General features: G+C 39.7%; 1 long non-coding RNA gene across 2 annotated transcripts; it reads right to left on the reverse strand.

Annotated features, from left to right (window-relative positions):
* Positions 1-610: 610 nt before the first annotated feature.
* LOC140706404 (uncharacterized) lies at positions 611-14,089 on the reverse strand. Of its 2 annotated transcripts, none has more exons than XR_012086047.2 (3): positions 10,057-14,089; positions 9,048-9,135; positions 611-5,817 (listed from the first exon to the last, which is right to left on the reverse strand). It is a non-coding gene; the product is annotated as an uncharacterized LOC140706404 (long non-coding RNA). The 2 variants fall into 2 exon arrangements; XR_012086046.2 differs by having other exon boundaries at positions 9,048-9,147.
* Positions 14,090-15,359: the final 1,270 nt, after the last annotated feature.

Below are 15,359 nucleotides of genomic sequence, written 5' to 3' on the forward strand. Positions count from 1 at the left end.
TAAAAAAATGGTAAGGCATCATACACTGCATGCCAGATGGCTATCTCCCATGGGTTAATGAGTATACCCTAAATCTGGATGATTTAAAATGTCCTGCGGATATTTCTGCACATACGAGGTCTACTGTCTGTTCATTTACATATGTACTGTAGTCTTGTTTGTCTTTTTCTATAGATTTTTTGAGAATTGCAAAGTTGTTGTTTTGGAGGTTTTTTGAGGGGGGTTGTCTCTAAAAGGTCGATATATCTGTCCTCTTCCCTCCCTCCCTCCCTCCTGCCTTCCTTCCTATTTTTTTTTTATTTTTGGATGCTTCAACTTGGTTTTGCTGATCAGAAAGCACTTGGATTTTAGAAAATTCTTTTAGATGTTCAATTTGTTTCCCCCAAAACACACGCCAAGAGTTAAAAATGGTAAAATGGTAAATGTTTCCTGTGTGTTTTGTAAGAAACATGTAACTTCACTCCTTCCCCCAATTTTCCCTAAGCTAATTATTTCGCTAGATAGGGGAGAGTGTTTTGTCACAGCAATTTTAAGAAAGGGGCAATAGCAATCTTTCAGTTTTGCAGGCGATAAATTAGATCAGCAGAACACCATCTGACGGGCAAGGTTATTTTTGTGCAGACTGTGAAAATGAGAGAACCAATGACTATTTGCAGCAGTTCTTTTTGTCCATTCCATATGCTCCTCAGGGTATAGAAAAGAGGTTGGTAAACAAACATAGCAACATCAAAGGGGAGGAAAAAAAGATATCCATCCCAGAAGGATTGACTGGTTGCCCTTGCAGAGAGCATGATGTACAGTCTAAAAGGCCTCAAAAAGCATGCTTGTGGAGTATAAGAAAAGCAAACCAGAAGGAAGCATTTGCTGCCCTTTTCAAATATGTTGTTCCAAGAGGGATGGCACTTAAAAGAAATGTCTTCAGCGTGAACATAGGTTAAGAGATCTTCAAGTACTGAATACTCGTATGTCTCTTAGGAAGACAAAGAGGCTGTGGATGGAGTAGCTAAGTGACAGAACTGAAAAGTGCACCAAACAGAAGGACGAAAAGTATGTTGGGTTGGATCCAGGTTGGCTTTTCCATTCTTAGAAGATAGTGAGATCTGCCAGAAGGGAGGAAGCAACTTTTGCTAATTTCTCCTTTCCCCTTAACATTGCAGTAACCTCTGTTTAGATAAGATGTTATAAGTAGTATACCAGCCAAAGACAGTAAACAATGTCTGGGCCTCTCAGGATGTCTCAAGAATGGGTGATATTTCACATTTTTCTCTAGATCCCACGTATGTTTTCTCCCCATCGGTGTTTTGCATAAGCATGGGGACAGTGGCACAGAGGTTCCTGCCAACGAGCCATCTCATTTCCCCCCGGGGCCTACCATGTTTACTGCTATAAGCTCTCTCCTAGACTGGGGAGAAACTACATTGGAATATAATACCAATGGGGGATAGCGACTGTAAAAGGGGGATTAGAGGCAGCAGAAGGAGAGAGAAGAAATAGGGTAGACAGATCTGGTAAGGCAGCAAACTAAGAACTCTGTTGGTAGTGATTACCACAGGGTTTGAAGACTCAGAGGTGAAGGACTCAGGACTTTCTAACTGAGCAGTGATGGACATATATTTGGAATGGTCCAATTACTTTTGATGTTAATGAACCTTGTCTAGATTTAATAAACCCTGTTCTGCTGCAGACTCCTTCATCCTTATTTATGGAGAGAATGAAATGGAAATCCAGCAACCTGATGGTAGCTGGTGGGGCTCATGATGTGGTTGTGAGACTTTGGGATTTACACATTTTACCTAACTCAAATATTTTCTTACGTTGACCACAGTGTGTCTTGTGTGCGTTTATTTTTTTCTATTGCATGCCTTTTTATGCACCCACATGTTAAAATAACCACACTGAGTGTAATCTTGTTCATTTTGTTTTCCCCTCCAGCATGCTATCCTTTGTTTGACCAGTTCTGCAGTCCTACACTATCTGAGAAAGGACAGCTGGCTAAAAGAGGAAGCCCCTGCATGGTGGCCCTTGCATGTATTTTTTTTCTTAACAGCATCCTGGCCAGTGCCTTTTGCAGGCTGTATTTTTCTGGAGCATCTTGTTAGCCTCGCTGAGGTGCCACTTCTCAAAGTGAGTGGTGCTTCTGCTGGCAATGAATTTGGAGACTGTAAAAGCCAATAAAAGTCTTTTCCATCTGTACCCCAAGTGATCAACATTCAGAGAGAATGCCTTTCACCAAGAAATGGTTGAATACCAAGAACTAGAGACCATATATAAGCTTGAAAAACATCTTGTTAGGTAGACAGATCACTATAGTCTCTCTCTCTCTCTCTCTCTCTCACACACACACACACACACACACACACACACAGAGAGAGAGAGAGAGAGAGAGAGAGAGAGAGAGAGAGATTATTGCTCTCCAGTACACTTGATCCTGCATGTGGCTTAATCATAACACACCCAAACCTGTTGAGAGGAGCATATGGCCCAACTCCCTAGCATTAACTTTGGCTTCTGATCTATATCTGTCTAGAGCGATTGCAATTCAGCACATGAATCAAGATGAAGGGAGTGTATTGATTATTTTTAAAACAGCATTAAAATTTCCCCCCCTGTACTGTGTTCTTTGGCTTTTTTTCATTCTGCCTACATTTTGCTCACAATCCCTCCTCCAAAGCATGCCTGGGTATTGAGCAGAGATTTTCTTTGAGCTATCAACAGGGACAATTGGGTCTTTCTCCTGAGAAATCACAGCTAATTTCAAAAGCAGCAGTGTGTGAGAGTAGAGTTCAAAGTTTTCCTTTTACTATGAATGGCAAGTCTTCTCCCCTAACGACTGAGAAGCAGAGGTAGTTACACATATACCACACAAGGACACACATATCATTCAGATACTTGTGCAAGGCAAATCTGAAAAAAAAACCAACATAAATGCAAACGACAAGACAAATAAACTTATTCCTGTAGCATGCCTCCTATGAACTTGTATATTTTGCTTATTTTTAAGCCTCACATTGGCCAAAATCCTGTTGGGCTTTTACATGCATGCAACAGGAATCATGTACGTTGCTGTGGCTGATGCGGTCACAAATCCAACAGTGCAACTGGCATGCACCTGACAAATATCGGGCACAATGTATCATTGTGATTAGGAAATCACAGATCTGCACACACAGAAACACCCCAGATATTAATTATACTCCTTAATTTCTGCAGATTTCTTTGCTTTCTGGAAGAGCAGAGAATGACATCATTAATGAGAATCTTCAAATACCATCCCCAAAATAAGCAATCTTGTGAGCAGCATTATAAGCCCTTTAAATTGCCATTAGCTAATCAGAACCATTGTAGAGCAATCATTATCTTTTATTAAATGACCACCGAATCTGAATGCTCATATTGCTTTTCAATTAAAATGGAAAACAGTCACAGATGACTGAATAACACATTTTAGCAGCAGTAGGCTCCACTGAGACAACCAGCACCACAAGGAAATTGACCATTTAAGGAGGCAAGTTAACTTAGAGGTTCTTAATACCAGCAGTCATTCTTAAGTCCTTTGCTTGTGTTCCCTGTTGGGAAATCAATCAGTAGCTGGTGGGGCATGGGATCATGCCCAATGGACCCATCTCAACTTTCTCTGCATTAGAAGAAATATAGAAATGTATACATTTGTATGTGCTTTGGGGACATGAAGAATTTTTGCTAATTTTTTGTTCTCATCCATTGAGGTTATCTCAGCAAGATGAGGCACTTCCGTCTTTTCAACTGCCTGTGTTGTCCTCACCTCTAGTATGAGAGTCAAACAAGTATATTCCTCCCTGGAAGTGAGTTCAGTGAGGCTTCTCATATAAGAAGGTATGCAAATTCAGCCTTAGTTCATGCTGTGATAGCACTGACCTCTTAAACCCATCAGTAAAACACTGCACCTATTGTATCTACATACCTAGGTACTGCTGTGTCTTCACTGTATCTACTTATGTCTCATGTATGTGAACTTATGCCTGATGCATGTGAACATCTCACTGACTGAACACTGTGACACTCATTTACAATCAGAAGGAGGTAGAAGTTCAATGGGGTCACATTGTAGTATAAACTGGCCATTTTTACACTTTCTGAAGTGAAAAGCACTCCCGGAATACTGTTCTCCTTCAGGTTTCATTGTTCTTCAAAGATTGCGACACATTGCAGAGATTAAGAAATATATGCATTAGGCAGTACAGTATTTCATTTCATACAAAAACGTGTAAATAGGATACAGAAAGGGATATACAAATGGGTAATTGGTTACTAAAAATGACTGTTCTAGGGGAAAATAGGTATTCATTTTTATGGAGTTCTTTTTTTAAAATATCACAAATGATGAGGAAACAGGATGGAACAAACTGGAGGAATGCATAGAGATGTAGAAAGTGAAACAGACAGATTCACCTGTCTCCAAATTGCAGAGACAAATGTGCTGGATAAGACCACCACCACGCCATCCTAGACCACAGAGACAGGTGAGGCATGCCCAGAAATGTTGGCAAGGCTTTGGGTCTAAGTCCTAAATCCAATTTTGAGTATTTGGTCCCAAGTCCCAAGTCCAGATTGAAGATCAGTTTCTTCCTCCAGAAAAAAGAGAGTGGGTGAGTGGGTTCCAAGTCATGAGTTGAGTCGTTTTCATTTAGTCGTATCCGACTCTTCGTGACCTCATGGACCAGAGCATGCCAGGCCCTCCTATCTTCCACTGCTTCCCAGAGTTGTATCAAATTCATGTTGGTTGCTTGAGTTGAGTATGAGTCATTAAAAAATCCAACAACCCAGCTGAGTCTGAGTTGAGTCACCAGTGTGACTTAAATCCAACTTGACAGCAAATTCTGCAACTCAAGTCCCCATCCCCGGGCATGCTGGGCATGCCCTAAAACTAACCAAATGCGATTCTGAAAAGAAGACATAACTCAAGCAAGCAAGAGTTAATCTTCTTAAAGGAAACAAGCATGTAGTTAAACACTACATCACATATAACCATTTTTATGTCACCACCCCATCATGACTCTACCCTAACCCATCCTTCTCTTCACACTCATTAGGGTATAATGCATATTCATGGTCCTGATTATATAGCCACTTTCTTGACTTGTTTTAATTGTGCATAAAGACACTGTGAGACAGGATACCTGACCTTTTCAAGATCATTTTCTCTCCATTACTTTTCATAAAGCTATTAACTTGTCGCCTGCCATAAGACAGCAATAATTTATTTCCCATTAATAAAAAAAAAAATCCGGGTGCCATGCAAATTAAAATTTATTCAGCAAATAGAATTCTTTGGATTATTTTCTAATGGCTTTAAATACTTCCATTTTAGGAAGAAAAATAATATTAATGGATACAGGCTGAGTGGATAATTGCAGACATGGGCAAAAAAAGAATATGCAATGGATGCAGTCGCATACTGCAAAGCAATTATTTCAAAGTGTTGCTTTATTTAATTTTTTCTGTAAAAAAAAGTTCAACATAATTTATGTCTAAGAATATCATTAAAATGCTAGAATAGAAAGCACCCAGCTGTGCAGAAAGTAGAAATTTTGTTACTTAATATATAAACAACAATAGTAAATAAAAATTGTACACTGGATTAAAAAAAAGGAACTATAAATGATACCTTTCAAAGTAATAACTGTGTGCAAGTCAGTTATACTAACCTTGATTGACTCACCTGCTATTCCTCGATATGTATAACCTGGCTACAGAATTCCATTCCCTGGCAACCTCCACACTGGATTACTCCATTGTGCTGTACATTGGGCTGCTTTTGAAGATGACCCCAAGCTTCACCTTATAGAGATTACAGCTGTTGGAATTCTAACAGGCATAGCCAAGTAGAATCATATTACACTGTAAGATTCTAAAAGAAGTGCACTGGCTTCTTGTTTACCTGGATGCTTAATTTCATGGTATTGGTATTATGAAAGCTCTAAGCATTTTGGGACTGAAATATTTGCAGCTACACTACGAAGAAAAGTGTGGTGGTTGTGGCATCCTGATTACAGAACACTCTTTTTCCAAGCGGGACTGGTGCCAACATTTCAATCTTTGCCATGCCAGGTTAAATGTATTTGGGGACCAACAACAACAACAGCAACATATAATATGCAATCAAGTCAATTCTCATGGTGACTCTTTTTAGGGTGGGTTTTTTTTTTTGGTAGAGAATACTCAGATGTGGTTTCCCACTCCCTTCTTCTGAGGGAGCCATGAGAATGTGCAGCTTGCCCAAGGCCAGACAGGATGGTTCTACTCGTAAGTGGGGAATCAAACTCCCAACCTCTGGCCTCACTGCCAGATACCTAAACCACTGAGCTATCCAACCTTTATGGTGGCCTAGGGTATTTAAATTACATTAATATGTCATGTTCTTTTTGTATTTGTATTTGCTTCCTCCTTTACCATGGACATTTTCACATAAGATGTGTCCTAGGCTTAGAAATCTTGTCCTTCACTTAACCCCACCAGCTCTCTGCACTCCTCCTCCCATTTCCTCGGTCACAGAAGCAAAAAAAAGAGCCTAACACAAGCATAGATTTCTTGTTAGCCTTCATTTCTTTGATTGCCTGACAGTATCTTGGTGAGGATGGCTTCACCTCCCATACTTCTTCCCTCTCTGGGGAACATACAAAGTTCGTTAAGCATATCCTTGTCATTATTTCTAGTTGGTAATTTGATAAAGCAGTAGAGATGCTCCTATGTCCTGCTGGTCTTCCTAACTGCGCCTCATTCAAACCCAAGCCCTTCCTCCCCTGCTCTCACTGTAGGTATTTTTTTTAGACACTGAATCCTCGCCAAGGTTTCATGTGAGTTTCATGTGTCAGATGAGCAGGACCCTGCACAAAATTTCACCTGGAAAAAAATGTAGGTTCTGTTACCTTTAGTGGAGGATGCTCATTTTGCTTTAGGAACTGCTTGAATTGGCTCAAATTTTGGGCTTCAAGTCTGATGCCCATGCTATTTATTTATTTATTTATTAAGCTTATATGCCACCCATTTAGACATAGTCTACTCTGGGCAGCTCACAAACACATAATAAAAACAATCAATATAAGGTAACGGTTCCCAACATTAACTCAAAACAGAATAGATAAAGAGAGAAAGAGAATTACGTAGAGTCTGGAGGGAGCTACTATTAAGCCATATTTGTGATGCTGATATAAGATCACCTAACTTTTTCCAACCTAGCAGTTTGAAAGCATGTAAAAATGCGAATAGATAAATAGGTACCACCTTGGTGGGAAGGTGACGGCGTTCCGTGTCTAGTTGCGCTGGCCACGTGACCACGGAAACTGTCTTCGGACAAACGCTGACTCTATGGCTTGGAAACCCTAGGGTTGGACACGACTGAACTAAATGTCAAGGGGAATCTTTACCTTTACCTAACTTTTTCCCAGGCTCCTTATCTTTAGCATCTACAAGGCATTCAAATACAGCATGGTTAGCTCAGTGGTGGGAATTGTTATAAGCTGGCCAGTGGAGATGGGTGAGGATTTTAATCACTTCATTTTTTAATGATAAGAACTCATCCAAATGTGCAGGTTTCTTCATAAATGATATATGAAGAATATGAAAGCTTTAAAGAAAATCAAATGTGGAGGAAAATGAAAATGGCAAATGTGTTCATCTCCAGCATCTCTAAGGCTGATTTCCCCTCATCAGTGTCCCTGGTGTTGATGAGCAGTGGCTGAACAGCATTTCTCCAAACACTAATCAGAGTGAGGGCATTGCAATGCGAGAAACATTGCCTTCCCTCTCAACTGGCTTTGCTTCTACAGTGTAATATCCCATCATAGCAAAATCATATGATTTGGTATGTGTTTTTGTAGTTTCACTTGCTGATTCATGTTTATTAAGGAGAATCTAGGGCCCACCACTAGCTGAAAAGTTGTGGGTGAAAGCTAATTGAGGGGAGGTTCATGCACCATTAGTGCCAGCTAGTGATATGCTCCACAGTTTCTTAATAAATGTGTTCAATATATGTTCTCTCTTTAAGCTACAGTATCTTCTCTGTGTCTAGTGACTTCTCTTTATACTATACAGTAGTCCAGTTTCATAACCTAACTTGGGGTAAGAGGCCATCAAGATATAGAGGAAAGTTTTCTTACATTCACTTGGCCAGAACAGACGCTGACATATTCAGTGAAGCTTCTTTAAACTGTGTAGAAATAACAGATCTCTAAACCTTTCTGCAGTCATTAGTATACTGATGGCGGCTTTTTTTTTTTTTTGAAGATTCAGCAATTGGATTTAATTGACAATTCAGAGAAGGAATGCACTTGCCAAGCAGGCTGTGGACAAGAGCAAATGAACACAGAGGAAAAAAAGAATGTGATGGAATCATCACATGCAAACACCACATTCTGCCTATTTCTATGGGCTTATATTTGCTTACATTTCTCGCTTTTAAATAATAATTATATTCTGTCAAGTAAATTCTGATTTACAGCAACCCTTGACAACATTTTCTAGGTGCACAATACAAACTATTTTACCATTCCCTTCTTTTGGAGGCACTTTGACACCTTGCCTAAAGTTACCTAAACTGGCTCTTCTCATACAAAGTCAAATGGGATAGGATATTGAACTCCTGACATGTGACCAGATGCCTAACTCACCGAGGTATGAAGCTAGCTTTGTATCTGGACAACAATTATAAGGCACTCCAAACATGGTTAAAAAGAGGAACTGAAAAGGAGATTAATTTTTTAAAAATCAAACAAACATTTTGTTCACTGTCTTTAACACAATCTACTGTGGACTAGCCCGCTGTGGTCCTAATCTTTAACAATTCTATGGCAGGCAGATACAACACAGCAATCTCCATGCTGGAAATAGCTGGGCACACATATAGCTTTTGGCCAACGCAGATGGGTGAGAATTTCATTTAGTTTCTTTCTTTGCTTTTTTATAACAACCGCTCCAAAGCGTTGAGTTTCTTCATAACCCAGAACTAACAAACTTAATGCTTTTAATATTTTTAGTACGAGAAAAGGCTAAAGTGCTTCATCAATTCTCACCTAGAGGCAAGAACTGGCATAGAAGGTGAATCCTTAATCAAGGATGGTTGAATCCTTATGCATTCCAGACCATCTTCAATTTCAGGATCTGCACAACCATCTCATAGTACATTATTTGCATTCATTTTGAAAAAGAAAAAAAAGAGAGAAATTCTTGAGTTAGTGACATCACTCCCACTATACCCATGGAGGTTTGTAAGTGAATACTGGCCATAAATATATAAATTTAAGCATTCAAAATTTGCATTGAAATATATATCTGATGTATTTAATGATAGGAAAATTACTTCCCCCAACCAAGATCCATAGTGTTGCAAAATTTGATGGTTGCCACAGTTCTTTTGTCTGTGAACTTCATGGACAAGAGAATCGTAATATCCACCAATTGGTCATTTTGTATAGGAATTCACAAAGATCAAATTCCCAAGGCATCCTCAGTCCCACTGTGTAATTACACATTGATTATCTTTGCCAGATGCGTGACTAGGGCTTCAGTGATTTCTGCATATTCCCACACACTGCAAGACTGCAGTTATATTTTATGGCTTAATAACACTTTAAGTCAGAGGCACCAAAATATATAGAAAATGTTTCATTTCCTGCAGGAAACTTGTTTTCATTGATCATTGTCCATTGTGTACAATGTTTCTTATGCCCAATATTTTCCATTCACAATAAAATGCGGGCCCTGCATCAATGAATATTGTGCGGATAGTTCATTGCATACGGCAGCTTATCCATCGGAACATGACCAGTGATGTACGGATGCTGTACTATCAGAGGGTTATCATTAAAAGCAAGCATGCTACCAAGTGGGAAAACTGACTTATATTGCAATTACTTTCCTATTAGCTGCTGCCTATTGCTCCTGACAGGTATAAATTAGATCTCGCTAGGTTGCCTACAAATTAATGAGTTCCAAAATTGGCATTTAATTGTTTAGGAGTGAGAAATCAAAAGGGAGGTATATGCAAAAAAATAATAAATAAATAAATAAATCTTTATACACCTGTGATTTAGAAGTTATTTTCCTTTCTCTGCCTTCAGTCTTGGCATTTCTTGGGTGATAAGTGACACTTCTATCAGAGGATTCCTTTCGACACAGCAGAAACTTACAGCTGAGGCAGGGCCAGAATTAATAATCTGCGTGAGCAAACACACAGCTGCTGTTTGTGGAGAGAGATTCTATTAACGAACAGTGAATTCTCATAATTAGCTGAGCGGTTTCTGCAGCTGCCCGCCTGACCCCAGACTACACAAATTGTGTGTGGTGTTCGGCCTGTAAATCAATCTTGCCTAATTACTATAAGCATTTTCCTCTAGTCTTAATGGGGGAGGGGTGAGAGCAGTGGGAGGAAAAGAAAAAAAAAAGACAGTCCAGTATCCTCCCCCATTTGAATGGCCCTCCTATTACAAAATTCCTTTGTGCCTAATTTTGTATCTGAGCATTTCCAATAGAATATAGGTGTGGCTTCAAAACAAAAAATCAAGTGCCAAAAAGCAAATCGTGTGTCTGCAGGCATGTGATTGTGGAAAAGTCTCTTGGCACAGAATGGGGGAAAAATGAATAAATATATGCTTGTTAGAAGAGGCTGCCTTTCTTCACTTCACAGAAATCCATTTATCTGTTTGTTCATTCAATTTACACTCCATCTTTGTCTCAAACAAACCTATGCAGCAGCACTTTATCAACAATCATAGAATTAAAAAACCCCAAATATGTTTAAAAACAGATTTAAAATGTCAATTAAAAACATATCAATAAAGTAATCAGTAATTACTCACTTAAGGGGCCCATTTACCATAACCCAACCTAATTTTCAAAGGTCTGCATAATAAAATGTAAGTCAGCTACTGGCAGAAGGACAATTACTGTAGAATGGGGCCAGCCTAGCTTCCCTCAGAAGGGAATTCCAGATGATGGGTCTGGCCACTGAGAAAGCACTCTATCCCACTGAGAGTGACAGAACCGAGAGAAGCATCTTCCCCAGAGATTTCAAATCCAGAGTATGCTAGGTCTAGATCCCATCAAAATCCCTCTTTCTCCATTCTGCTCTCCCTACCAGGAGTGGCACCCCTGATGTTTTGAACTTCAAATCTCAGAATCCCCAGCCTGTATTGTCAGTGATGAAGGATGGTGGGTTCAGCTACACAAAAAGTATAGGCACTAAAGTGCACTCAAGAGATGTGGGAAGCATTAGGTTATGAAGATACCAGCTTAACATGATGGCAACATATGTGCTGTGGAACTACGTTGAGTCTCACATTTGGTGTATCTAGACCAGAAGAAGACTAAGACTAGGAAGGGCAGCAATGGGGGAATTAGAAAAGATCATCAAGTGTAAGGATGTGTTGCCAGAGCCTAAAACCAAGATCATCCACACTCTTGTATTTTCAGTCACTATGTATGAGTGTGAAAGCTGGACTGTGAAGGAAGCTGATGGGAAACATTTAATTTGTTTGACATGTGGTGCTGGAGGAGAGCTTTGCAGATACCCTGGACTACCAGAAAGACAAACAAGTAGGTCCTACAGCAAAGCAAGACTGAACTATCTTTCTTTCCATTGCCCCATCAGTTAATTAATTAATTAATTAATTAAATTTATACCCTGCCCATCTAGACCGAAGTCTACTCTGGGTGGCTAACAATAATAGATAAAATAAAACAATATACAGTGGTGCCTCACATTACGATTGCTTCATTTAACAACGAAATCGCATTACGATGAACTTTTTGTGATCGCTTTTGCAATCGTAAAACAATATTTCCTATGGGGGAATTTTGCTTTGCGATGATCGGTTCCCTGCTTCGGGAACCGATTCTTCGCAAAACGACGATTTTCCAACAGCTGATCGGCGGTTTCAAAATGGCCACTGGGCAAATAAAATGGCTCTCTGCTGTGTTCAGGGACGGATTCCTAGCAAGACAGGCAGTGAAAATGGCCGCCCTATGGAGGGTCTTCGCTGGACTGTGAGTTTTAAGCCCATCGGAATGCATTAAACAGGTTTTAATGCGTTTCTATGGGCTTTTAAATTTCGCTTTACGATGTTTTCGTTCTACAGCAATTTCGCTGGAATGAATTAACATCGTAATGTGAGGCACCACTGTAATAAAATTAAAAACAATAATATAGCTCAAGATGGGGGAAATGATTTTTAAAATTACAAATGCACAAAAATGTATAAGCATTGCCATGTACCTTCTCCTAATGTTTTATTTATTAATTTGCTTGCTTGCCTTCTCCCCAAATGGGGCCCAAGATGGCTTACAAATGATTAAACAAGATAGAACAATTAAAATCATAATTAGTTGTGGTATTAAAATATGATTAAATATGTTGCAATATTTAAAAGCCACTCATTGAAATCAGTTAAAAACACCACAAAACAATATACTATTGAACTAGATCTTACTTTAAACTTATTTTCACCCAGGCACTCAACTTCAGAAAGTGTACTTGGTTTTTCACCTGCTGGTGGGAGAATGTTGGATTGGGGCAGCTTAGTCTTGGTTTAGGGGGAATTCTATGGCCTGGGAGTAGCTGCCAAAAATGCCCTGTCTTGCAGCTTAAATAAACATGCATGTGGAACTGAAAGAAAACCCTCCTCTGAAGCGCTCAAAATTCTTCCATGTGCATTGTTGTGCAGAATTTTGCCTAATATGAATTTTGCTACGTGTGTGTGTGTGTGTGTGTGTGTGTGTGTGCGTGCGTGCGTGCGTGCGTGCGTGCGTGCGTGTACATTTCCTCTGAATATTCAGTTTGGTTGCATTATTAACTTGGTAAACTGCATAACAAAATTCAGCGAAGTGAGAATGGTAGTTCAGGAAATGCACGTTGGGACATCTCACATAAAAATGCAAAGTGAATGAAATACTTCCTTGATTCTATCTAGTCCTGTTTATTATGATTGGAATCATGATAGGTATTAAAACTGCACTCCTATAAATGCAAAGCATCTGGAATATTTTTCAGTGATTTTTTTTCTTTTTAATTGCTGTCTACTATGTTATTACTTCAAATATGCAACTGTTTTTCAAAATTTTAAATCCGCTGTGTTGGACCTGAAAGCCTGGGATTTTAACTATATGCATACACGTTGAAATCCAGTTGAGCAGCTACATGGGCTTAATTTGATGTTACTCCTGTGGCTACAATCACACCAAGGCAGAAGGGCTTTAGCTAAAACACTTTTCACCAGCACATAGCACAACTGGTTGGGGAGGGGGAAGAACCACATGACCAATTATGTAATCACCTTGGGCAAAATACCTGGCACGTTTACAGTGGTGTTAATATTATATTATGGTGTGCCAAGCAAGATTCCAGTCATTGTTTGACTGTACTGACAGTTAGAATAGACCCACTGAAATCTTACAACAGGTTAATCTTACCCCTGTATCACCTTCAGTAGATGAAATCCTTTTATTATTTACACCAACATAACTCTGTCAGTGTGAATCTCAGTGGTGAATTGTCACAGTTTAAGAGGTCAGCACGTGTTTACCGTTCTACACAACAGTGTTAAAACCTTGCACCAATTCACCACCAAGATTTACCTTGAATGAGATACATTGGTGGACACAACTTAAAGCATTCTGGCCTCTGATGGGTAGTGGATTGCTGGAGTTATAGGGAGAAGCTTTTCTTGCCACCTATTACTTGACTTTCTAAAAGAAGATGCCTGGAATGGAAAGTGTGACTACTTTAAGCAATGCGTATGCTCTCATACAAAGCCATAGATCGAACCTTCTCAAAGATGCAGCACAAGGAAAGTTATTTTCTGCTACTAAACTTCATTATAGTTGGCAAAAGAGAGTGTATGCTTTTGCAAGAAAGACTAAAAAAGTAATTTGCTTTTTATCCCAAGCCTCTCTAGTATTGAGGAAAACCTAATGGTCATAATACTGTTTGATAGTTACAGCAAGATAAGTGCAATGACTGCACCCACAAATTGCCATGAGTTAACAAGTCGCCACTCATATCCCTCCTAGTCTGCCAGTTGTGTGAATTGGTGCAGGACTAGGGATAGAAGTGGCAACTCATTAAAGGTAAAGGTTCCCCTTGACAATTTTTGTCCAGTCGTGTCCGACTCTAGGGGGCGGCGCTCATCCCGCTCTTCAAGCCATAGAGCCAGCGTCTGTCCGAAGACAATCTTTCCGTGGTCACATGGCCAGTGTGATTTAGACATGGAACACTGTTTACCTTCCCACCGAGGTGGTCCCTATTTATCTACTCGCATTTGCATGCTTTCGAACCGCTAGGTTGGCGGGAGCTGGGACAAGCAACCCGTTGCATGGATTCGATCTTACGACTGCCGGATCTTCTGACCCTGCAGCACAGGCTTCTGCGGTTTAGCCCACAGCACCACCACGTCCCTCTCATTAATCAGTGGCAATTTGCTGCCAAAGTTGACACAATTACACTTAACATCAGCATAATTTAACCAGTGGGATTCTGGCCATTATGTTCAATAAGTGAGCCAATGAAACTTAACTGCTGGATAAGTGTGGACAGAACTGCAAGTTAATGTTCCTGCATCATTTCTATGGAAATTCTAGAATAAGGGATGGTCCTCAATGTTATTCAACAAAGTAACACTACTAGGAATGCAACATTGCATTATTATGTTATGTGATCACATTGGCTGTCAGAAGTCGGGAAAGTAAACTACAGTGAAGCTTGGCTTTGCAAGGAAATCAAGATGCTTGGAAAATGATTACCAAATACTCTTTCCCGGGGAGGGGAAGGATGGTCCTTCTAACTATCTAGTGTGGGATTGCTTGGGACTGTGAAATGTCCACCCTCAATCCTGTCCTAATCTAATGCCAGATGGCATTAACTATTGGCCAAAATCCTGTTGCTTAGTGTAGAAAATCACACTGTAGACCCATTGAATTCATATTTATACACTCAATTCCTCTGTAAGTTCATTTGATTCAAAGGGCCCTGTTTTTAACTGCAACTTACTATGCATCTCAGACTCCAGGCAGTGAAAGCAGGTCAGTTTGTGAACCGAAGTTTTACAAAACTTTTAACCAAAGTAAGCCCTTTAGTAACATGTCCTGAAGCTCCATTCCAAGAGAAACTGAGAACTGCTACTGGCCACTGAGGTGTCAGTGTACAGATGACATGGACCGTATGCTCTTTATTTCACCTTCTAATTAAAAAAAAAAAGATAACAGAGAAGCCTGAACTAATATCTGGGGACAGTTTTTAGGATGGCTGAGCATGAACAATCCAAAACCTAATCCAAAGAAGACTGGATCCATAAGGGCTGGGAAATTACTTGATGAACATTGTGCACATTGCA

Source organism: Pogona vitticeps, chromosome 4, assembly GCF_051106095.1.
Source record: "Pogona vitticeps strain Pit_001003342236 chromosome 4, PviZW2.1, whole genome shotgun sequence".
In the NCBI taxonomy this organism is placed as follows: Eukaryota; Metazoa; Chordata; class Lepidosauria; order Squamata; family Agamidae; genus Pogona; species Pogona vitticeps.